Source organism: Bubalus bubalis, chromosome 13, assembly GCF_019923935.1.
Source record: "Bubalus bubalis isolate 160015118507 breed Murrah chromosome 13, NDDB_SH_1, whole genome shotgun sequence".
NCBI lineage: Eukaryota > Metazoa > Chordata > Mammalia > Artiodactyla > Bovidae > Bubalus > Bubalus bubalis.
This window is the reverse complement of record NC_059169.1, coordinates 81,369,729-81,380,278: the sequence shown is the minus strand read 5'-3', so window position 1 is coordinate 81,380,278 and position 10,550 is coordinate 81,369,729. Positions and strand designations below refer to the sequence as shown.

The window sequence follows — 10,550 nt, the reverse complement described above, 5'->3', positions numbered from 1 at the left end:
TTCAGAAAACTAAGATCATGGCAACTGGTCTGGTCACTTCATGGCAGATAGATGGGGAAACAATGGAAACAGTGTCAGACTTTAGTTTTTTGGGCTCCAAAATCACTGCAGATGGTGACTGCAGGCATGAAATTAAAAGACGCTTACTCCTTGGAAGGAAAGTTATAACCAACCTAGATAGCATATTGAAAAACAAAGATCTTATTTTGCCAACAAAGGTCCATCTAGTCAAGGCTATGGTTTTTCCAGTGGTCATGTATGGATGTGAGAGTTGGACTGTGAAGAAAGCTGAGCACCGAAAAATTGATGCTTTTGAACTGTGGTGTTGGAGAAGACTCTTGAGAGTCCCTTGGACTGCAAGGAGATCCAACCAGTCTATCCTAAAGGAGATCAGTCCTGAGTGTTCTTTGGAAGGACTGATGCTGAAGCTGAAACTCCGATACTTTGGCCACCTAATGTGAAGAGTTGGCTCATTGGAAAAGACTCTGATGCTGGAGGGATTGAGGGCAGGAGGAGAAGGGGACAACAGAGGATGAGATGGCTGGATGGCATCACTGACTTGATGGACATGAGTTTGAGTGAACTTCGGGATTTGGTGATTGACAGGGAGGCCTGGCGTGCTGCTATTTATGGGGTCGCAAAGTGTCGGACAGGACTGAGTGACTGAACTGATACTGAATACGTATTAATTTGTATTCATTAAATTTGTCATTGTTGTTACAGAGCAAGGACTTGAGCTGTCTGACCTGGATAGAAGCCATTTTGTGGTACTGGATTTTTGTAGAAACAGCTCTATTCAGAAGGCGACCATCAAGGAGACAAGAGGCAGGGTTTAAATAAAAAATTCAAATTATTCCTAGTAGTAACTCAACAGAATGCCATCATTCCATTTGGTGGATTTTCTGAAGTTCTACAGGGTAATTATTTTGAGGAAAAATCAAACAAACAAACACATGCCAGTGTTTGCTTCAGAAGCATATGCACAAAAACTGTAATGATGTAAAGAAGCTTAGCATGGTACCCGTGCAAGAATAACATGTTATTTTGTGAAGTGGTGTCTATTTTTTATTGTTTATTCACTCCAGAGTTTTTGTTAAAGTAATGAAAAATTTTAGGAATAGATAGTGGTGATTGTTGCACAATGTAATGAATGGAATTTGCACCACAAAATTTATTAAATTTTGTTAAGATAACTAAGTATATATATATATATATACAAAATTGTTAAAATAGCTAAGTACATATATATGCAAAATAAGCTTACAAAAAATACATTCAGTTTGTAGAGATTTCATTATATTGCATCATTGTTCCCCATTTTCTTTAACTTTGTATAAAAAAAAAGAAAAATAATTAGAAGAACAAGATATAACATATTATTATTTGATTTTTTCTTGTTTTAAAGTTGAGCAAGTATAATAGATTAATATATGGACTATACTGAAAAATAAATAAACCATTTGTAATAAAAGCCATGGTAGGACTTTTTTTTTTTTTTTTTTAATCTTACAGGGTCATTTCTAAGAATGCATTTCTTGTTTATAGAGAAACTGTCTTCCAGTTTTATATGCTGGTACATTCAAAATTTATTTCTGAGTCTCTTGCCTTTTTGCTAGAACTGTCTCCTCCCCAATTTCAATGTTCTTTTGCTAAAGAACCAAAATCTTTTAATTCTGTACTTACAAGAAGAGATGTTTGACACATTATGAAAGTAAAAGTTGCTCAGTCATGTCCAACTCTTTGCAACCCCATGTTCTGTACAGTCCCTGGAATTCTCCAGGCCAGAATACTAGAGTGGGTAGCCTTTCCCTTCTTCAGATCTTCCCAATCCAGGGACTGAACTCAGGTCTCCTGCATTGCAGGCAGATTTTTTTTTTTTTTTAAATCATCTGAGCCACGAGGTAAGTCCAAGAATGCTGGAGTGGGTAGCCTATCCCTTCTCCAGTGGATCTTCTTGACCCAGAAATTGAACTAGGGTCTTCTGCATTTCAGAAAGATTCTTTACCAACTGAGCTATCAGGGAATCCCGGATGTTATACCATAATTTAATTTATATTTGTCTCACAAATAATGATACAATTCTGCTGCTGCTGCTAAGTCGCTTCAGTTGTGTCTGACTCTGTGCGACCCCATAGATGGCAGCCAACCAGGCTCCCCCGTCCCCAGGCAAGAACACTGGAGTGGGTTGCCATTTCTTTCTCCAATGCATGAAAGTGAAAAGTGAAAGTCAAGTGGTTCAGTCGTGTCGGACTCTTCGCGACCCCACGGGCTGCAGCCTACCAGGCTCCTCCGTCCATGGGATTTTCCAGGCAAGAGTACTGGAGTGGGGTGCCATTGCCTTCTCCGGATATAATTCTGCTGCTGCTGCTGCTGCTAAGTCGCTTCAGTTGTGTCCGACTCCGTGCGATCCCATAGACGGCAGCCCACCAGACTCCCCTGTCCCTGGGATTCTCCAGGCAAGAGCACTGGAGTGGGTTGCCATTTCCTTCTCCAATGCATGAAAGTGAAAAGTGAGAGTGAAGTCGCTCAGTCTTGTCCGACTCTTAGCGACCCCATGGACTGCAGCCTACCAGGCTCCCCAGTCCATGGGATTTTCCAGACAAGAGTACTGGAGTGGGGTGCCATTGCCTTCTCCGGGATATAATTCTAGAACTCTTCTAAGGCCAGATATATGTTTATTAAACACACAGGGTCATCTTTTGCTTTGAACTGCTTCATAGCATATCACCAACACTGTCAGAAGATGACAGATTTAGTGTGATAAACTGTTCTTTTACTAGACATGAAAATTTAAATATGGTTTATTTTTCATCTGCTCAATTACCTAGACTGCTACCAGTTTTCTAATATTGTCATGTCAGAATGTAGTTATGGCAGCAATGCAGCATTTAGAATAAGAAGAACTAGGTTTTTGTTCACACTTTTTGTTCTTTATTTAGATCTTTCTAATTTAACTTTTTAAGTGCATTGTAGATTTTTCTGATGATAGCATGTGCTTGGCCTATCTACTTCTGTTTGCTTAAGAAATAACTAAAAAAAAAAAATCTTTGAAATGATTCTGTGCACTAGGGGAAATCATTATAAATATTACTTGTGGAGTTTGGTTGCACAGTAATTGTATAAAATTTTTTGAAATGAAACAATTTACTGAAAACCCATGAACAAATTCACTGAAATAAAATGGAATTCATTACAAGAAACTGCAGAGTCACTCTTTTTTCCTATACTACCTTTCATTTGCCTGTTGTCATTTTCATTTTCTAGTCTTATCCCTAAAGAAAAACAGAGATTTCAATTCATCTACTGATAACAAGGGCTGGTTGTATCTAGCGAAATGTATTACTGCTTTGATTTTTGCATAGTTCCTTTCAACTCTGCTAGTTGTTGTCCTCTTGGCATGTCCATTTTTCCTCTGGAGTCAGGACCACTCTGATCCGTACTTTGATTTCATATTCATTTCCTTGCTGCCCCTTGCACGCTATATAATGACATGGATGTCTATCATCTTGAAGAAAGAAGATATTTTTTGTGTACTTTAAAATAAGTGAATTTAGAGTTTTGCTGATATACATGTAAAACGAATATATTATGGAGTGTAAAATTAGTTTTGGTTAAATAGAAATTTTAAGTGATATTGAATTGTGTAAAGTTAATAACTAGTGAAAGGAAAAAGTCAGAGAAAAGAAAAAAAAAATAAAAAAGGTACCAAAGTTAAGAGATTTAAATCTGTGTTTTTTCTTGTTGGTCACTTCCCTCAATGGTTATAAAAACATCCCAATAGATCTCATATGTACTATTTATTCATTGTGCACATGCTTCAAATTGTTTATGTCTATAAAAAGTTAATTATATACATATCTTTATATCTGTTTAAGGAATGCATCAATACTTTATCCTAATATGATTTTTAGGAAATCAAAGATATTGGCTTGCCTTATTACCCTTATTGAGCAAGGTAATTTAATAGTTGTGTTATTGTTCAAGTTGACATGTTCTCTTACAATGTACTTTTTCATGAGCTAGACACAATAGGGGGCAGCAGAGGAAGACATAGTTAACATGACTCAATGGACATGAATTTGAGCAAACTCAGGGAGAGTGGAGGACAGAGAAGCCCCATGTAATCTATGGAGTTTCAAAGAGTCAGAGAAGACTTACCAACTGAACCACAACTGAACACTTACTTTGTGCTGAGCATAAACTATCATATTTGGATTTATGATCTCCCTGTGATCAAGGGGATTTTACAATTTCACACAATCCTATTAACACTTGGAATTATAAAGTACTCTAATTCGACAGTAATTGAGGTATAAAATGATAACCCAGGTTTGCTTTAATCACTATTTCTAATGCCAATGATTTTGAACACTTTTTCATATGCTTAGTGACTCCTTTGGTTTCTTTTTCTGTAAAGGGCCTATATACACTGTTTATATACTTTCTATTATAGTTTTGGTGTCTTTATTGTTAATTTGAAGAATTTTTTGTATATTCTAAGTAAATTTTTTTCTGTTAGACATATTCAATTCTGTTGCCTATGTTTTAAATTTATGTAAATTTTATGGAGTTCTAATTTCAATAATTTTTGTTTTTGAGAAACTTGAAAATTGTTAATAAATATATAGAGAAGTTTAAGAATACACAAAGAGCCCAGTAGATATTTTAAAAAGAAGCTAATGTAAGACATGCTACAGTATACTATACCATGCCATATGTTTTAAGATTTAGCATGTTTGACAACACACTAATAAACCAATTGAAAGAATAGAAAGCTGAAAACCGACCATTTATAGATAGCCTTCTTGTATACATTAAAGTGTTACCATAAATCATTTAAGAAAGAGAATTTCAGTAGATTACATCAGGAAACCTAGCTCTTTATGTAGAGAAAAAGAAACTTAATCAAATGTGTCACACAAGGCTGGAACCTAGATTGACTGAATATTTAATTTTGAAGGCTAAACCACAAAGTTAATAAAGAAAATTAAGAAAAACTTTAGTGTCTTAGAGGCAGAAAAGAAACTTCTTGCATAAAACTTTTACAGAACAAATGACAAGGTGAAGCAATACATTTAGTTACATCAAAATTAAAAATTTCTTTTTATAATGGCATTATTGTCATTTTCAAATTTATTCACTACTAATAAAGAATATATATTTTTTAAAATAATACCAGTAATAACAAAAATATAGTGTCTATAAATAAATATGTGCAAGAAATTTACATAAGGTTGGACTCCACATTTTAAATATATTTTTTCTTTTTGACTTATCTCTAGATTCATGTCAATGAAATTCATGATCAACAAACCTTTTCCAGTGAACTTACACCCAAGAATGTGTAAATTATTAAGATTTTTACATGAAGGTAGAGTTTTCAAGATAGCATATATATTTGGACAGAGATAGCAAAATTAAATAATTCTATAGAGAGAGGGTATCTCCTCTCGGCCACCCCCCCACCCCCCGACCTCTGACGTGGGGTAGCTCCTCTCAGCCGTCCCTGTGCCGTGGCAGTCTGGCACTCTCGGCCGCTGCCCCTGACCTCGGACATGGGGTAACTCCTCTTGGCTGCCGCCCTTCGTGCATGGGGTCCTCCCGGCTTCTGCCCCTGACCTCGGACATGGGGTAGTTCCTCCTCTGTGCTTAGTGTGCCCGTCGCAGCCGCCTGTGCTTTAGTGCTCCCATCACCGCCGCCTGCGAGGTTAGGGACAGCGGGCGAGAGGAGTTACCCCACACCCCCAAGCCCGAGGCCAGGGGCGGTGGTCGGGAGGACCAACCCCACACTGAGGCTGTGTGGGAACAGGAGGGCCTAGAGGAGCTATGCCACATTGAAGGTCAGGAAGGGTGGTAGTGAGGAGATACCCCTCCTCCAAGGTAAGGAGTATTGGCTGTGCTTTGCTGGAGCAGCCATGAAGAGATACCCCACGCCCAAGTAAGAGAAACCCAAGTAAGATGGTAGAGGTTGCAAAAGGGCATCAGAGGGCAGACACACTGAAACCATACTTACAGAAAACTAGTCAATCTAATCACACTAGGACCATAGCCTTGTCTAACTCAATGAAACTAAGCCATGCCCTTGGGGCAACCCAAGATGGGTGGGTCATGGTGGAGAGATCTGACAGAATGTGGTCCACTGGAGAAGGGAATGACAAACCACTTCAGTATTCTTGCCTTGAGAATCCCATGAACAGTATGAAAAGGCAAAATGATAGGATACTGAAAGAGAAACTCTCCAGGTCAGTAGGTGCCCAATATGCTACTGGAGATCAGTGGAGAAATAACTCCAGAAAGAATGAAGGGATGGAGCCAAAGAAAAAAGAATACCCAGCTGTGGATGTGACTGGTGATAGAAGCAAGGTCCGATGTTGTAAAGAGCAATATTGCATAGGAACCTGGAATGTCAGGTCCATGAATCAAGGCAAATTGGAAGTGGTCAAACAAGAGATGGCAAGAGTGAATGTCAACATTCTAGGAATCAGTGAACTGAAATGGACTGGAATGGGTGAATTTAACTCAGATGACCATTATATCTACTACTGCAGGCAGGAATCCCTCAGAATCCCGCAGAAGAAATGGAGTAGCCAGCATGGTCAACAAAAGTCCGAAATGCAGTACTAGGATGCAATCTCAAAAATGACAGAATGATCTCTGTTCGTTTCCAAGGCAAACCATTCAATATAAGAGTATTCCAAGTCTATGCCCCAACCAGTAATGCTGAAGAAGCTGAAGTTGAATGGTTCTATGAAGACCTACAAGACCTTTTACAACTAACACCCAAAAAAGATGTCCTTTTCATTATAGGGGACTGGAATACAAAAGTAGGAAATCAAGAAACACCTGAAGTAACAGGCAAATTTGGCCTTGGAATACGGAATGAAGCAGGGCAAAGACTAATAGAGTTTTGCCAAGAAAGTGCACTGGTCATAACAAACACCCTCTTCCAACAACACAAGAGAAGACTCTATACATGGACATCACCAGACGGTCAAAACTGAAACCAGATTGATTATATTCTTTGCAGCCAAAGATGGAGAAGTTCTATATAGTCAGCAAAAACAAGACCAGGAGCTGACTGTGGCTCAGACCATGAACTCCTTATTGCCAAATTCAGACTTAACTTGAAGAAAGTAGGGAAAACCACTAGAGCATTCAGGTATGACCTAAATCAAATCCCTTATGATTATACAGTGGAAGTGAGAAATAGATTTAAGGGCCTAGATCTGATAGAGTGCCTGATGAGCTATGGAATGAGGTTCATGACATTGTACAGGAGACAGGAATCAAGACCATCCCCATGGAAAAGAAATGCAAAAAAGCAAAGTGGCTGTCTGAGGAGGCCTTACAAATAGCTGTGAAAAGAAGAGAAGTGAAAAGCAAAGGAGAAAAGGAAAGATATAAACATCTGAATGCACAGTTCCAAAGAATAGCAAGAAGAGATAAGAAAGACTTCTTCAGCGATCAATGCAAAGAAAGAGAGGAAAGCAACAGAATGGGAAAGACTACAGAACTCTTCAAGAAAATCAGAGATACCAAAGGAACATTTCATGCAAAGATGGGCTCGATAAAGGACAGAAATGGTATGGACCTAACAGAAGCAGAAGATATTAAGAAGAGATGGCAAGAATACACAGAAGAACTGTACAAAAAAGATCTTCACAACCCAGATAATCACGATGGTGTGATCACAGACCTAGAGCCAGACATCCTGGAATGTGAAGTCAAGTGGGCCTTAGTAAGCATCACTACGAACAAAGCTAATGGAGGTGATGGAATTCCAGTTGAGCTATTCCAAATCCTGAAAGATGATGCTATGAAGTGCTGCACTCAATATGCCAGCACATTTGGAAAACTCAGCAGTGGCCACAGGACTGGAAAAGGTCCGTTTTCATTCCAATCCCAAAAAAAGGCAATGCCAAAGAATGCTCAAACTACCTCACAATGGCACTCATCTCACAGGCTAGTAAAGTAATGCTCAAAATTCTCCAAGCCAGGCTTCAGCAATATGTGAACCGTGAACTTCCTGATGTTCAAGCTGGTTTTAGAAAAGGCAGGGGAACCAGAGATCAAATTCCCAACATCTGGTGGATCATGGAAAATGCAAGAGAGTTACAGAAAAACATCTATTTCTGCTTTATTGACTATGCCAAAGCCTTTGACTGTGTGGATCACAATAAACTGTGAAAAATTCTGAAAGAGATGGGAATACCAGACAACCTGATCTACCTCTTGAGAAATTTGTATGCAGGTAAGGAAGCAACAGTTAGAACTGGACATGGAACAAGAGACTGGTTCCAAATAGGAAAAGGAGTATGTCAAGGCTGTATATTGTCACCCTGCTTATTTAACTTATACGCCGAGTACAGCATGAGAAACGCTGGACTGGAAGAAACACAAGCTGGAATCAAGATTGCCGGGAGAAATACCAATAACCTCAGATATGCAGATGACACCACCGTTATGGCAGAAAGTGAAGAGGAACTAAAAAGCCTCTTGATGAAGGTGAAAGAGGAGAGTGAAAAAGTTGGCTTAAAGCTCAACATTCAGAAAACAAAGATCATGGCATCCGGTCCCATCACTTCATGGGAAATAGATGGGGAAACAGTGGAAACAGTGTCAGACTTTATTTTTCTGGGCTCCCAAATCACTGCAGATGGTGACTTCAGCCATGAAATTTAAAGACACTTGCTCCTTGGAAGGAAAGTTTGACCAACCTAGGTAGCATATTCAAAAGCAGAGACATTATTTTGCCAACAATGGTTCATCTAGTCAAGGCTATGGTTTTTCCTGTGGTCATGTATGGATGTGAGAGTTGGACTGTGAAGGAGGCTGAGTACCTAAGAATTGATGCTTTTGAACTGTGGTGTTGGAGAAGACTCTTGAGAGTCCCTTGGACTGCAAGGAGATTCAACCAGTCCATTCTGAAGGAGATCAGCCCTGGGATTTCTTTGGAAGGAATGATGCTAAAGCTGAAACTCCAGTACTTTGGCCACCTCATGCGCAGAGTTGACTCATTGGAAAAGACTCTGATGCTGGGAGGGATTGGGGGCAAGAGGAGAAGGGGACGACAGAGGATGAGATGGCTGGATGGCATCACTGACTCGATGCACGTGAGTCTCTGTGAACTTCGGGAGTTGGTGATGGACATGGAGGCCTGGCTTGCTGCAATTCATGGGGTTGCAAAGAGTCAGATACCACTGAGAGACTGATCTGATCTGATAGAGAGAGGAGAAGGCAATGGCACCCCACTTCAGTACTCTTGCCTGGAGAATCCCATGAACGGAGGAGCCTGGAAGGCTGCAATCCATGGGGTCGCTGAGGGTTGGATACGACTGAGGGACTTCACTTTCACTTTTCACTTTCATGCATTGGAGAAGGAAATGGCAACCCACTCCATTGTTCTTGCCTGGAGAATCCCAGGGATGGGGGAGCCTGGTGGGCTGCCGTCTATGGGGTTGCACAGAGTTGGACACAACTGAAGTGACTTAGCAGCTATAGAGAGAAGGTCCTAGAAACTATTCCCCACACATACAGAAACTTGATTAATAAGAGAACTGGAATGACCAGAACTGGAATAGGGAAAATTGTTGTAATTTCAAAAATACATGCTACTTTAATAGTATATATCAATTTGTGAAACCACTTTCTTTATTATTGGCATATAGAGCCAGAATTCAGTAGCCAATGGATACATGCTGTGGTTCCTCAGGACTGTATACTTGTTAAGTTGCTATATGTATCAATCACTGTGGACGGTGACTGCAGCCATGAAATTAAAGATGCTTGCCCATTGCAAGAAAGGCTGTGACAAATATAGACTATATGAAAATGCAGAGACAGCACTTTGCCAGGAAATGTCTGTATTGTCCAAGTTATGTTTTTTTCTGTAGTCATATTATAGATGTGAGAGTTTGACTATTAAGAAAGCTGAACATTGAAGAATTGATGCTTTTGAACTGTAGTGTTAGAGAAGACTCTTCAGAGCCCCTTGGACTGCAAGGAGATCAAATTTGTCAATCCTTAAGGAAATCAGTCCTGAATATTCATTGGAAAGAGTGATGTTGAAGCTGAAGCTCCAATACTTTGGCCATCTGATGCAAAGAGCTGACTCACTAGAAAAGACCCTGATGCTGGGAAAGATTGAGGGCAGGAGGAGAAGGGGACGACAGAGGATGAGATGGTTGGATAGCATCATAGACTCAATAGACATGAGTCTGAACAAGCTACGGGAGTTGGTGAAGGACAGAGAAGCGTGGTGTGCAACAACCCATTGGGTTGCAAAGAGTTGGACACACTGAATGACTGAACACAAACTGATAGTACAAAATTTGTTTAAGTCTTCTTCTTTTAAGTAACCTCAGAGAATTGAAGGAAAGATTGAGGTAGAGCTGATGAACTCTTGTGTTGTATATATCTTCATTTAGACAAGAAGCAAAATATTATCCACCATATTTAATGTGCCTCACATGTTTCAAAAGGACATGCTAATTTCCAGGCCATTCTTTTCTCTGTACCTATTGTCAATAAGATTTTCTTTGGAAAATAAT

At 39.5% G+C, this 10,550-nt stretch overlaps 1 non-coding gene across 1 annotated transcript; it reads left to right on the top strand.

The window, feature by feature from the left end:
- The first annotated feature begins 963 nt into the window (after positions 1–963).
- On the top strand, positions 964–1,066 carry LOC112578588. The gene has a single exon (XR_003102931.1). It is a non-coding gene; the product is annotated as a U6 spliceosomal RNA (small nuclear RNA).
- The last annotated feature ends 9,484 nt before the right edge of the window (positions 1,067–10,550 follow it).